The sequence below is a fragment of the Scyliorhinus torazame genome, chromosome 18, assembly GCF_047496885.1.
Source record: "Scyliorhinus torazame isolate Kashiwa2021f chromosome 18, sScyTor2.1, whole genome shotgun sequence".
In the NCBI taxonomy this organism is placed as follows: Eukaryota; Metazoa; Chordata; class Chondrichthyes; order Carcharhiniformes; family Scyliorhinidae; genus Scyliorhinus; species Scyliorhinus torazame.
The window spans coordinates 27,072,388-27,089,448 of NC_092724.1; positions in this window are offsets into that span (position 1 = coordinate 27,072,388).

Consider the following 17,061-nt stretch of genomic DNA (forward strand, 5'->3'; position numbering starts at 1 on the left):
ACACGCAGCGAGTACACAATGGGGCACACGCAGCGAGTACACAATGGGGTACACGCAGCGAGTACACAATGGGGCAACACGCAGCGAGTACACACTGGGGCACGCGCAGCGAGTACACAATGGGGCAACACGCAGCGAGGACACAATGGGGCACACGCAGCGAGTACACAATGGGGCAACACCAGCGAGTACACACTGGGGCAACACGCAGCGAGTACACACTGGGGCACGCGCAGCGAGTACACACTGGGGCACGCGCAGTGAATACACAATGGGTCAACACGCAGCGAGTACACACTGGGGCACGCGCAGCGAGTACACACTGGGGCAACACGCAGCGAGTACACGCTGGTGCAACACGCAGCGAGTACACACTGGGGCAACACAGCGAGTACACACTGGGGCACGCAGTGAGTACACAATGGGGCAACATGCAGCGAGTACCCACTGGGGCACACGCAGCGAGTATACAATGGGGCACACGCAGCGAGTACACACTGGGGCACACGTGGGGGTACACACTGGGGCATACGCAGCGAGTACACACGGGCACACGTGGGGGTACACACTGGAGCACATGCAGCGCGTACACACTGGGGCACACGTGGGGGTACACACTGGGACATACGCAGCGAGTACACACGGGCACACGTGGAGGTACACACTGGGGCATACGCAGCGAGTACACATTGGGGCACACGTGGGGGTACACACTGGGGCATACGCAGCGAGTACACACGGGCACACGTGGGGGTACACACTGGAGCACACGCAGCGAGTACACAGTGGGGCACATGGGAGGGGTGCACACTGGGGCACACGAGGGGCTACACACTGCGGTATACGCAGCGAGTACACACTGGGGCACACGTGGGGGTGCACACTGGGGCACACGTGGGGGTACACACTGGGGCACACGTGGGGGTACACGCAGCGAGTACACACTGGGGCACATGTGGGGGTACACACTGGGGTACATGCAGCGAGTACACACTGGGGCACACATGGGGGTACACACTGGGGCAACACGCAGTGAGTACATACTCGAGCACACGCAGCGAGTACACACTCGAGCACACGCAGCGAGTACACAATGGGGCACACGCAGCGAGTACACACTGGGGCACACGCAGCGAGCACAATGGGGCACACGCAGCGAGCACACACTGGGGCACACGCAGCGAGTACACACTGGGGCACACGCAGCGAGTACACAATGGGACACACGCAGCGAGTACACAATGGGGCACACGCAGCGAGTACACAATGGGGAACACGCAGCGAGTACACACTGGGGCACACGCAGCGAGTACACACTGGGGCACACGCAGCGAGTACACACTGGGGCACACGCAGCGAGTACACAATGGGGCACACGCAGCGAGTACACAATGGGGCACACGCAGCGAGTACACAATGGGGCACACGCAGCGAGTACACAATGGGGCACACGCAGCGAGTACACAATGGGGCACACGCAGCGAGTACACAATGGGGCACACGCAGCGAGTACACACTGGGGCAACATGCAGCGAGTACACACTGGGGCACGCGCAGCGATTACACACTGGGGCAACATGCAGCGAGTACACACTGGGGCAACATGCAGCGAGTACACAATGGGACACACGCAGCGAGTACACACTGGGGCAACACGCAGCAAGTACACACTGGTGCAACACGCAGCGAGTAAACACTGCAGCACATGCATCGAGTACACAATGGGACACATGCAGCGAGTACACACTGGGGCAACACGCAGCGAGTACACACTGGGCCACGCGCAGCGAGTACACACTGGGGCAGTACGCAGCGAGTACACACTGGGGCAACACGCAGCGAGTACACACTGGGGCAACACGCAGCGAGTACACACTGGGGCAACACGCAGCGAGTACACACTGGGGCAACACGCAGCGAGTACACACTGGGGCAACACGCAGCGAGTACACACTGGGGCAACACGCAGCGAGTACACACTGGGGCAACACGCAGCGAGTACACACTGGGGCAACACGCAGCGAGTACACAATGGGACACACGCAGCGAGTACACACTGGGGCAACACGCAGCGAGTACACACTGGGGCACGCGCAGCGAGTACACACTGGGGCAACACGCAGCGAGTACACAATGGGGCACACGCAGCGAGTACACACTGGGGCAACACGCAGCGAGTACACAATGGGCACACGCAGCGAGTACACACTGGGGCAACACGCAGCGAGTACACAATGGGGCACACGCAGCGAGTACACACTGGCACGCGCAGCGAGTACACAGTGGGGCAACACGCAGCGAGTACACAATGGGGCACACGCAGCGAGTACACACTGGGGCAACACGCAGCGAGTACACAATGGGGCACACGCAGCGAGTACACACTGGCACGCGCAGCGAGTTCACACTGCAGCACATGCATCGAGTACACAATGGGACACATGCAGCGAGTACACACTGGGGCAACACGCAGCGAGGACACACTGGGGCACGCGCAGCGAGTACACACTGGGGCACACGCAGCGAGTACACACTGGGGCAACACGCAGAGAGTACACACTGGGGCACACGCAGCGAGTACACACTGGGGCAACACGCAGCGAGTACACACTGGGGCAACACGCAGCGAGTACACACTGGGGCAACACGCAGCGAGTACACACTGGGGCAACACGCAGCGAGTACACAATGGGACACACGCAGCGAGTACACACTGGGGCACGCGCAGCGAGTACACACTGGGGCAACACGCAGCGAGTACACAATGGGGCACACGCAGCGAGTACACAGTGGGGCAACACGCAGCGAGTACACAATGGGGCACACGCAGCGAGTACACACTGGCACGCGCAGCGAGTACACAGTGGGGCAACACGCAGCGAGTACACAATGGGGCACACGCAGCGAGTACACACTGGGGCAACACGCAGCGAGTACACAATGGGGCACACGCAGCGAGTACACACTGGCACGCGCAGCGAGTTCACACTGCAGCACATGCATCGAGTACACAATGGGACACATGCAGCGAGTACACACTGGGGCAACACGCAGCGAGTACACACTGGGGCACGCGCAGCGAGTACACACTGGGGCACACGCAGCGAGTACACACTGGGGCAACACGCAGCGAGTACACACTGGGGCAACACGCAGCGAGTACACAATGGGACACACGCAGCGAGTACACACTGGGGCACGCGCAGCGAGTACACACTGGGGCAACACGCAGCGAGTACACAATGGGGCACACGCAGCGAGTACACACTGGGGCAACACGCAGCGAGTACACAATGGGGCACACGCAGCGAGAACACACTGGGGCAACACGCAGCGAGTACACAATGGGGCACACGCAGCGAGTACACACTGGGGCAACACGCAGCGAGTACACAATGGGGCACACGCAGCGAGTACACACTGGAGTACACACAGCGAGTACACGCTGGAGCACACGCAGCGAGTACACGCTGGGGCACACGCAGCGAGTACACACTGGGGCACACGCAGCGAGTACACACTGGGGCAACATGCAGCGAGGACACACTGGGGCAACATGCAGCGAGGACACACTGGGGCACACGCAGCGAGTACACACTGGGGCACGCGCAGCGAGTACACACTGGGGCAACATGCAGCAAGTACACAATGGGACACACGCAGCGAGTACACACTGGGGCAACACGCAGCGAGTGCACACTGGGGCACGCGCAGCGAGTACACACTGCAGCACATGCATCGAGTAAACAGTGGGACACACGCAGCGAGTACACACTGGGGTACACGCAGCGAGTACACACTGGGGCACATGCAGCGAGTACACACTGGGGCACCCGCAGCGAGTACACTCTGGGGCACATGCAGCGAGTACACACTGGGGCACCCGCAGTGAGTACACACTGGGGCAACATGCAGCGAGTACACACTGGGGCACGCGCAGCGAGTACACACTGGGGCAACATGCAGCGAGTACACAATGGGACACACGCAGCGAGTACACACTGGGGCAACACGCAGCGAGTACACACTGGGGCAACACGCAGCGAGTACACACTGGGGCACGCGCAGCGAGTACACGCTGCAGCACATGAAGCGAGTACACAATGGGACACACGCAGCGAGTACACACTGGGGCAACACGCAGCGAGTACACACTGGGGCAAAACGCAGCGAGTACACACTGGGGCACGCGCAGCGAGTACACACTGGGGCACACACAGCGAGTACACAATGGGACACACGCAGCAAGCACACACTGGGGCAACACGCAGCGAGTACACACTGGGGCACACGCAGCGAGTACACACTGCAGCACACGCAGCGAGTACACACTGGAGCACACGCGGCGAGTACACACTGGGGCACACGCAGCGAGTACACAATGGGGCACACGCTGCAAGTACACACTGCGGCACACGCTGTAAGTACACACTGGGGCACACGCAGCGAGTACACACTGGGGCACGCGCAGCGAGTACACACTGGGGCACGCGCAGCGAGTACACACTGGGGCACGCGCAGCGAGTACACACTGGGGCACGCGCAGCGAGTACACACGGGTACACGCTGCGAGTACACACTGGGGCACACGCAGCGAGTACACACTGGGGCACACGCAGCGAGTACACACTGGGGCACACGCAGCGAGTACACACATGGGGCAGTACGCAGCTAAGACACACTGGAGCACAGGCAGCGAGTACACACTGGGGCAACACGCAGCGAGTACACACTGGAGCACATGCAGTGAGTACACACTGGGGTAATATGCAGCGAGTACACACTGGGGTAACACGCAGCGAGTACACACTGGGGCGCAAGCAGCGAGTACACACTGGGGTAACACGCAGCGAGTACACACTGGGGCAACACGCAGCGAGTACACACTGGGACACAGGCAGCGAGTACACATTGGGGCAACACGCAGCGAGTACACACATGGGCACATGCAGCGAGTACACACTGGGGCAACACGCAGAGAGTACACACTGGGGCAGACGCTGCGAGTGCACACTGGGGCAATACGCAGTGAGTACACACTGGGGCACACGTTGCGAGTACACACTGGGGCAACACGCAGCGAGTACACACTGGAGCACAAGCAGCGAGTACACACTGGGGTAACACGCAGAGAGTACACACTGGGGCACACGCTGCGAGTACACACTGGGGCAACACGCAGCGTGTACACACTGGGGCACATGCAGCGAGTACACACTGGGGCAACACGCAGCGAGTACACACTGGGACACACGCAGCGAGTACACACTGGAGCACATGCAGCGAGTACACACTGGGACACACGCAGCGAGTACACACTGGAGCACATGCAGCGAGTACACACTGGGACACAAGCAGTGAGTACACACTGGGGCACACGCTGCGAGTACACGCTGGGGCACATGCAGCGAGTACACACTGGGGAACACGCAACGAGTACACACTGGGGCACACGCTGCAAGTACACACTGGGGCAACACGCAGCGAGTACACACTGGGGCACACGCAGCGAGTACACACTGGGGCACGCGCAGCGAGTACACACTGGGGCAATATGCAGCGAGTACACACTGGAGCACATGCAGCGAGTACACACTGGGGTAACACGCAGCAAGTACACACTGGGACACAAGCAGCGAGTACACACTGGGGCAACACGCAGCGAGTACACACTGGAGCACATGCAGCGAGAACACACTGGGGTAACACGCAGCGAGTATACACTGGGGCACATGCAGCGAGTACACACTGGGGCACACACAGCGAGTACACACTGGAGCACACGCGGCGAGTACACACTGGGGCACACGCAGCGAGTACACAATGGGGCACACGCAGCGAGTACACACTGGGGCACACGCAGCGAGTACACACTGGGGCACACGCAGCGAATACACACTGGGGCACACGCAGCGAGTACACACTGGGGCACGCGCAGCGAGTACACACTGGGGCACGCGCAGCGAGTACACACTGGGGCACGCGCAGCGAGTACACACTGGGGCACACGCAGCGAGTACACACTGGGGCACACGCAGCGAGTACACACATGGGGCAGTCCGCAGCGAAGACACACTGGAGCACAGGCAGCGAGTACACACTGGGGCAACACGCAGCGAGTACACACTGGAGCACATGCAGTGAGTACACACTGGGGTAATATGCAGCGAGTACACACTGGGGTAACACGCAGCGAGTACACACTGGGGCGCAAGCAGCGAGTACACACTGGGGTAACACGCAGCGAGTACACACTGGGGCAACACGCAGCGAGTACACACTGGGACACAGGCAGCGAGTACACACTGGGGCAACACGCAGCGAGTACACACATGGGCACATGCAGCGAGTACACACTGGGGCAACACGCAGAGAGTACACACTGGGGCAGACGCTGCGAGTGCACACTGGGGCAACACGCAGTGAGTACACACTGGGGCACACGCTGCGAGTACACACTGGGGCAACACGCAGCGAGTACACACTGGAGCACAAGCAGCGAGTACACACTGGGGTAACACGCAGAGAGTACACACTGGGGCACACGCTGCGAGTACACACTGGGGCAACACGCAGCGTGTACACACTGGAGCACATGCAGCGAGTACACACTGGGGCAACACGCAGCGAGTACACACTGGGACACACGCAGCGAGTACACACTGGAGCACATGCAGCGAGTACACACTGGGGCAACACGCAGCGAGTACACACTGGAGCACATGCAGCGAGTACACACTGGGACACAAGCAGTGAGTACACACTGGGGCACACGCTGCGAGTACACGCTGGGGCACATGCAGCGAGTACACACTGGGGAACACGCAACGAGTACACACTGGGGCACACGCTGCAAGTACACACTGGGGCAACACGCAGCGAGTACACACTGGGGCACACGCAGCGAGTACACACTGGGGCACGCGCAGCGAGTACACACTGGGGCAATACGCAGCGAGTACACACTGGAGCACATGCAGCGAGTACACACTGGGGTAACACGCAGCGAGTACACACTGGGACACAAGCAGCGAGTACACACTGGGGCAACACGCAGCGAGTACACACTGGAGCACATGCAGCGAGAACACACTGGGGTAACACGCAGCGAGTATACACTGGGGCAGGCACATGCAGCGAGTACACACTGGGGCAACACGCAGCGAGGACACACTGGGACAAACGCAGCGAGTACACACTGGGACACAAGCAGCGAGTACACACTGGGACACAAGCAGCGAGTACACACTGGGACACAAGCAGCGAGTACACACTGGGGCACGTGCTGCGAGTACACACTGGGGTACACACAGCGAGTACACTCTGGGGGAACATGCAGCGAGTACACACTGGGGCAACACGCAGCGAGTACACACTGGGGCACATGCAGCGAGTACACACTGGGGCAACACGCAGCGAGTACACACTGGGACACACGCAGCGAGTACACACTGGGACACACGCAGCGAGTACACACTGGGGCACACGCTGCAAGTACACACTGGGGCAACACGCAGCGAGTACACACTGGGGCACACGCAGCGAGTACACACTGCGGCACACGCAGCGAGTACACACTGGGGCACACGCAGCGAGTACACACTGGAGCACACGCAGCGAGTACACACTGGAGCACACGCAGCGAGTACACACTGGAGCACACGCAGCGAGTACACACTGGGGCACAAGCAGCGAGTAGACACTGGGGTACACGCTGCGAGTACACACTGGAGCACACGCAGCGAGTACACACTGGGGCACACGCAGCGCGTACACACTGGGGTACACGCTGCGAGTACACACTGGAGCACACGCAGCGAGTACACACTGGAGCACACGCAGCGAGTACACACTGGGGCACACGCAGCGAGTACACACTGGGGCACACGCAGCGAGTACACACATGGGGCAGTACGCAGCGAAGACACACTGGAGCACAGGCAGCGAGTACACACTGGGGCAACACGCAGCGAGTACACACTGGGGTAACACGCAGCGAGTACACACTGGGGCGCAAGCAGCGAGTACACACTGGGGTAACACGCAGCGAGTACACACTGGGGCAACACGCAGCGAGTACACACTGGGACACAGGCAGCGAGTACACACTGGGGCAACACGCAGCGAGTACACACATGGGCACATGCAGCGAGTACACACTGGGGCAACACGCAGAGAGTACACACTGGGGCGAACGCTGCGAGTGCACACTGGGGCAACACGCAGTGAGTACACACTGGGGCACACGCTGCGAGTACACACTGGGGCAACACGCAGCGAGTACATACTGGAGCACAAGCAGCGAGTACACACTGGGGTAACACGCAGAGAGTACACACTGGGGCACACGCAGCGAGTACACACATGGGGCAGTACGCAGCGAAGACACACTGGAGCACAGGCAGCGAGTACACACTGGGGCAACACGCAGCGAGTACACACTGGAGCACATGCAGTGAGTACACACTGGGGTAATATGCAGCGAGTACACACTGGGGTAACACGCAGCGAGTACACACTGGGGCGCAAGCAGCGAGTACACACTGGGGTAACACGCAGCGAGTACACACTGGGGCAACACGCAGCGAGTACACACTGGGACACAGGCAGCGAGTACACACTGGGGCAACACGCAGCGAGTACACACATGGGCACATGCAGCGAGTACACACTGGGGCAACACGCAGAGAGTACACACTGGGGCAGACGCTGCGAGTGCACACTGGGGCAACACGCAGTGAGTACACACTGGGGCACATGCTGCGAGTACACACTGGGGCAACACGCAGCGAGTACACACTGGAGCACAAGCAGCGAGTACACACTGGGGTAACACGCAGAGAGTACACACTGGGGCACACGCTGCGAGTACACACTGGGGCAACACGCAGCGTGTACACACTGGGGCACATGCAGCGAGTACACACTGGGGCAACACGCAGCGAGTACACACTGGGACCCACGCAGCGAGTACACACTGGAGCACATGCAGCGAGTACACACTGGGGCAACACGCAGCGAGTACACACTGGAGCACATGCAGCGAGTACACACTGGGACACAAGCAGTGAGTACACACTGGGGCACACGCTGCGAGTACACGCTGGGGCACATGCAGCGAGTACACACTGGGGAACACGCAACGAGTACACACTGGGGCACACGCTGCAAGTACACACTGGGGCAACACGCAGCGAGTACACACTGGGGCACACGCAGCGAGTACACACTGGGGCACGCGCAGCGAGTACACACTGGGGCAATACGCAGCGAGTACACACTGGAGCACATGCAGCGAGTACACACTGGGGTAACACGCAGCGAGTACACACTGGGACACAAGCAGCGAGTACACACTGGGGCAACACGCAGCGAGTACACACTGGAGCACATGCAGCGAGAACACACTGGGGTAACACGCAGCGAGTATACACTGGGGCAGGCACATGCAGCGAGTACACACTGGGGCAACACGCAGCGAGGACACACTGGGACAAACGCAGCGAGTACACACTGGGACACAAGCAGCGAGTACACACTGGGACACAAGCAGCGAGTACACACTGGGACACATGCAGCGAGTACACACTGGGGCACATGCTGCGAGTACACACTGGGGTACACACAGCGAGTACACTCTGGGGGAACATGCAGCGAGTACACACTGGGGCAACACGCAGCGAGTACACACTGGGGCACATGCAGCGAGTACACACTGGGGCAACACGCAGCGAGTACACACTGGGACACACGCAGCGAGTACACACTGGGACACACGCAGCGAGTACACACTGGGGCACACGCTGCAAGTACACACTGGGGCAACACGCAGCGAGTACACACTGGGGCACACGCAGCGAGTACACACTGCGGCACACGCAGCGAGTACACACTGGGGCACACGCAGCGAGTACACACTGGAGCACACGCAGCGAGTACACACTGGAGCACATGCAGCGAGTACACACTGGAGCACACGCAGCGAGTACACACTGGGGCACAAGCAGCGAGTAGACACTGGGGTACACGCTGCGAGTACACACTGGAGCACACGCAGCGAGTACACACTGGGGCACACGCAGCGCGTACACACTGGGGTACACGCTGCGAGTACACACTGGAGCACACGCAGCGAGTACACACTGGAGCACACGCGAGTACACACTGGGGCACACGCAGCGAGTACACACTGGGGCACACGCAGCGAGTACACACATGGGGCAGTACGCAGCGAAGACACACTGGAGCACAGGCAGCGAGTACACACTGGGGCAACACGCAGCGAGTACACACTGGAGCACATGCAGTGAGTACACACTGGGGTAATATGCAGCGAGTACACACTGGGGTAACACGCAGCGAGTACACACTGGGGCGCAAGCAGCGAGTACACACTGGGGTAACACGCAGCGAGTACACACTGGGGCAACACGCAGCGAGTACACACTGGGACACAGGCAGCGAGTACACACTGGGGCAACACGCAGCGAGTACACACATGGGCACATGCAGCGAGTACACACTGGGGCAACACGCAGAGAGTACACACTGGGGCAGACGCTGCGAGTGCACACTGGGGCAACACGCAGTGAGTACACACTGGGGCACACGCTGCGAGTACACACTGGGGCAACACGCAGCGAGTACATACTGGAGCACAAGCAGCGAGTACACACTGGGGCAACACGCAGCGAGTACACACTGGGACACACGCAGCGAGTACACACTGGAGCACATGCAGCGAGTACACACTGGGGCAACACGCAGCGAGTACACACTGGAGCACATGCAGCGAGTACACACTGGGACACAAGCAGTGAGTACACACTGGGGCACACGCTGCGAGTACACACTGGGGCAATACGCAGCGAGTACACACTGGAGCACATGCAGCGAGTACACACTGGGGTAACACGCAGCGAGTACACACTGGGACACAAGCAGCGAGTACACACTGGGGCAACACGCAGCGAGTACACACTGGAGCACATGCAGCGAGTACACACTGGGGTAACACGCAGCGAGTATACACTGGGGCACATGCAGCGAGTACACACTGGGGCAACACGCAGCGAGGACACACTGGGACAAACGCAGCGAGTACACACTGGGACACAAGCAGCGAGTACACACTGGGACACAAGCAGCGAGTACACACTGGGACACAAGCAGCGAGTACACACTGGGGTACATGCTGCGAGTACACACTGGGGTACACACAGCGAGTACACGCTGGGGGAACATGCAGCGAGTACACACTGGGGCAACACGCAGCGAGTACACACTGGAGCACATGCAGCGAGTACACACTGGGGCAACACGCAGCGAGTACACACTGGGACACACGCAGCGAGTACACACTGGGACACACGCAGCGAGTACACACTGGGGCACACGCTGCAAGTACACACTGGGGCAACACGCAGCGAGAACACACTGGGGCACACGCAGCGAGTACACACTGCGGCACACGCAGCGAGTACACACTGGGGCACACGCAGCGAGTACACACTGGAGCACACGCAGCGAGTACACACTGGAGCACACGCAGCGAGTACACACTGGAGCACACGCAGCGAGTACACACTGGGGCACACGCAGCGAGTACACACTGGGGTACACGCTGCGAGTACACACTGGAGCACACGCAGCGAGTACACACTGGGGCAACACGCAGCGTGTACACACTGGGGCACACGCAGCGAGTACACACTGCAGCACACGCAGCGAGTACACACTGGGGCAGTACGCAGCGAGTACACACTGGGGCACACGCAGCGCGTACACACTGGGGTACACGCTGCGAGTACACACTGGAGCACACGCAGCGAGTACACACTGGAGCACACGCAGCGAGTACACACTGGGGCACACGCAGCGAGTACACACTGGGGCACACGCAGCGAGTACACACATGGGGCAGTACGGAGCGAGTACACACTGGGGCAGTACGCAGCGAGCACACACTGGGGCAGTACGCAGTGAGTACACACTGGGGCACACGCAGCGAGTACACACTGGTGTACACGCAGCGAGTACGCACTGCCGCACATGCAGCGAGTACACACTGGGGCACCGGCAGCGAGTACACACTGGGGCACGCGCAGCGAGTACACACTGGGGCACCGGCAGCGAGTACACACTGGGGCACACTCAGCGACTACACACTGGGGGACGCGCAGAGAGCACACAGTGGGAATACACAGAGAGGACACACTGGGGCACACACAGCGAGTGCACACCTGGAGCACACACAGCAGGTACACTCAGGGAGCACACGTGGTTGTACACACTGGGGCAACACGCAGTGAGTACACAGTGGGGCACACGCAGCGAGTACACACTGGGAGCACACATAGAGAGTACACACTGGGGCACACATGGCATTTCAATCGACAGGACTCATTTGGAAACCTACAATGAAATAGATAATGACTGTATGTGCACAAATGTGAAATACGTTTAACCCTGCTGAATAAACAGTGACTCTGTACAGTTACACAGTGAGTGATCCTCACCCTGAATAAACAGTGTCTCTGTACAGTTACACAGTGAGTGATCCTCACCTTGAATAAACAGTGACTCTGTACAGTTACACAGTGAGTGACCCTTACCCTGAATAAACAGTGACTCTGTACAGTTACACAGTGAGTGACCCTTACCCTGAATAAACAGTGACTCTGCACAGTTACACAGTGAGTGACCCTCACCCTGAATAAACAGTGACTCTGTACAGTTACACAGTGCGTGATCCTCACCCTGAATAAATAGTGACTCTGTACAGTTACACAGTGAGTGACCCTTACCCTGAATAAACAGTGACTCTGTACAGTTACACAGTGAGTGACCCTCACCCTGAATAAACAGTGACTCTGTACAGTTACACAGTGAGTGATCCTCAATCTGAATAAACAGTGACTCTGTACAGTTACACAGTGAGTGATCCTCACCCTGAATAAACAGTGACTCTGTACAGTTACAGTGAGTGAACCTCACCCTGAATAAACAGTGACTCTGTACAGTTACACAGTGAGTGATCCTCACCCTGATTAAACAGTGACTCTGTACAGTTACACTGTGAGTGACCATGACCCTGAATAAGCAGTGTCTCTGTACAGTTACACAGTGAGTGATCCTTACCCTGAATAAACAGTGACTCTGTACAGTTACACAGTGACTGATCCTTACCCTGAATAAACAGTGACTCTGTACAGTTACACAGTGAGTGACCCTCACCCTGAATTAAACAGTGACTCTGTACAGTTACACAGTGAGTGACCCTTACCCTGAATAAACGGTGACTCTGTACAGTTACACAGTGAGTGATCCTCACCCTGAATAAACAGTGACTCTGTAAAGTTAGACAGTGAGTGATCCTTACCCTGAATAAACAGTGTCTCTGTACAGTTACACGGTGAGTGATCCTCACCCTGAATAAACAGTGACTCTGTACAGTTACACAGTGAGTGACCCTCACCCTGAATTAAACAGTGACTCTGTACAGTTACACAGTGAGTGACCCTTACCCTGAATAAAAGGTGACTCTGTACAGTTACACAGTGAGTGATCCTCACCCTGAATAAACAGTGACTCTGTAAAGTTAGACATTGAGTGATCCTTACTCTGAATAAACAGTGACTCTGTACAGTTACACAGTGAGTGACCCTTACCCTGAATAAACAGTGACTCTGTACAGTTACACAGTGAGTGACCCTTACCCTGAATAAACAGTGACTCTGCACAGTTACACAGTGAGTGACCCTCACCCTGAATAAACAGTGACTCTGTACAGTTACACAGTGCGTGATCCTCACCCTGAATAAATAGTGACTCTGTACAGTTACACAGTGAGTGATCCTCACCCTGAATAAACAGTGACTCTGTACAGTTACACAGTGAGTGAACCTCACTCTGAATAAACAGTGACTCTGTACAGTTACACAGTGAGTGATCCTCACCCTGATTAAACAGTGACTCTGTACAGTTACACTGTGAGTGACCATGACCCTGAATAAACAGTGTCTCTGTACAGTTACACAGTGAGTGATCCTTACCCTGAATAAACAGTGACTCTGTACAGTTACACAGTGACTGATCCTTACCCTGAATAAACAGTGACTCTGTACAGTTACACAGTGAGTGACCCTCACCCTGAATTAAACAGTGACTCTGTACAGTTACACAGCGAGTGACCCTTACCCTGAATAAACGGTGACTCTGAACAGTTACACAGTGAGTGACCCTCACCCTGAATAAACAGTGACTCTGTACAGTTACACAGTGAGTGACCCTCACCCTGAATAAACAGTGACTCTGTACAGTTACACAGTGAGTGATCCTCACCCTGAATAAACTGTGACTCTGTAAAGTTAGACAGTGAGTGATCCTTACCCTGAATAAACAGTGTCTCTGTACAGTTACACGGTGAGTGATCCTCACCCTGAATAAACAGTGACTCTGTACAGTTACACAGTGAGTGACCCTCACCCTGAATTAAACAGTGACTCTGTACAGTTACACAGTGAGTGACCCTTACCCTGAATAAACGGTGACTCTGTACAGTTACACAGTGAGTGATCCTCACCCTGAATAATCAGTGACTCTGTAAAGTTACACAGTGAGTGACCCTTACCCTGAATAAACAGTGACTCTGTACAGTTACACAGTGAGTGATCCTTACCCTGAATAAACAGTGACTCTGTACAGTTACACAGTGAGTGACACTTACCCTGAATAAACAGTGACTCTGTACAGTTACACAGTGAGTGACCCTTACCCTGAATAAACAGTGACTCTGTACAGTTACACAGTGAGTGACCCTCACCCTGAATAAACAGTGATTCTGTACAGGTACTCAGTGAGTGATCCTCACCCTGAATAAACAGTGACTCTGTGCAATTATAGTGAGTGATCCTTACCCTGAATAAACAGTGACTCTGTACAGTTACACAGTGAGTGATCCTTACCCTGAATAAACAGTGACTCTGTACAGTTACACAGTGAGTGATCCTTACTCTGAATAAACAGTGACTCTGTACAGTTACACAGTGAGTGATACTCAATCTGAATAAACAGTGACTCTGTACAGTTACACAGTGAGTGATCCTCAATCTGAATAAACAGTGACTCTGTCCAGTTACACAGTGAGTGATCCTTACCCTGAATAAACAGTGACTCTGTACAGTTACAGTGAGTGATCCTCACTCTGAATAAACAGTGACTCTGTACAGTTACACAGTGAGTGATCCTCAATCTGAATAAACAATGACTCTGTACAGTTACACAGTGAGTGCTCCTCACCCTGAATAAACAGTGACTCTGTACAGTTACAGTGAGTGATCCTCACTCTGAATAAACAGTGACTCTGTACAGTTACACATTGAGTGATCCTCAATCTGAATAAACAGTGACTCTGTACAGTTACACAGTGAGTGATCCTTACCCTGAATAAACAGTGACTCTGTACAGTTACACAGTGAGTGACCCTTACCCTGAATAAACAGTGACTCTGCACAGTTACACAGTGAGTGACCCTTACCCTGAATAAACAGTGACTCTGTACAGTTACACAGTGAGTGACCCTTACCCTGAATAAACAGTGACTCTGTACAGTTACACAGAGAGTGATCCTCACCCTGAATAAACAGTGACTCTGTACAGTTACACAGTGAGTGACCCTCTTCTGAATAAACAGTGACTCTGTACAGTTACACAGTGACCCTTACCCTGAATAAACAGTAACTCTGTACAGGTACACAGCGAGTGATCCTCACCCTGAATAAACAGTGACTGTACAGTTACACAGTGAGTGATCCTCACCCTGAATAAACAGTGACTCTGTACAGTTACACAGTGAGTGATCCTCACCCTGAATAAACCGTGACTCTGTACAGATACAGTGAATGATCCTTACCCGGAATAAACAGTGACTCTGTACAGTTACACAGTGAGTGATCCTCAATCTGAATAAACAGTGACTCTGTACAGTTACACAGTGAGTGATCCTTACCCTGAATAAACAGTGACTCTGTACAGTTACACAGTGAGTGATCCTCAATCTGAATAAACAGTGACTCTGTACAGTTACACAGTGAGTGATCCTCAATCTGAATAAACAGTGACTCTGTACAGTTACACAGTGAGTGATCCTTACCCTGAATAAACAGTGACTCTGTACAGTTACAGTGAGTGATCCTCACTCTGAATAAACAGTGACTCTGTACAGTTACACAGTGAGTGATCCTCAATCTGAATAAACAATGACACTGTACAGTTACACAGTGAGTGATCCTCACCCTGAATAAACAGTGACTCTGTACAGTTACACAGTGAGTGATCCTTACCCTGAATAAACAGTGACTCTGTACAGTTACACAGTGAGTGACCCTTACCCTGAATAAACAGTGACTCTGTACAGTTACACAGTGAGTGATCCTCACTCTGAATAAACAGTGACTCCGTACAGTTACACAGTGAGTGACCATCACTCTGAATAAACAGTGACTCTGTACAGTTACACAGTGACCCTTACCCTGAATAAACAGGGACTCTGTACAGTTACAGTGAGTGATCCTAACCCTGAATAAACAGTGACTCTGTACAGTTACACAGTGACCCTTACCCTGAATAAACAGTGACTCTGTACAGTTACACAGTGGCCCTTACCCTGAATCAACAGTGACTCTGTACAGTTACACAGTGACCCTTACCCTGAATAAACAGTGACTCTGTACAGATACACAGTGAGTGACCCTTACCCTGAATAAACAGTGACTCTGTACAGGTACACAGTGAGTGATCCTCACCCTGAATAAACAGTGACTCTGTGCAATTACAGTGAGTGATCCTTACCCTGAATAAACAGTGACTCTGTACAGTTACACAGTGAGTGATCCTTACCCTGAATAAAGAGTGACTCTGTACAGTTACACAGTGAGTGACCCTTACCCTGAATATACAGTGACTCTGTACAGTTACACAGTGAGTGACCCTTACCCTGAATAAAAAGTGACTCTGTACAGTTACACAGTGAGTGACCCTTACCCTGAATAAACAGTGACT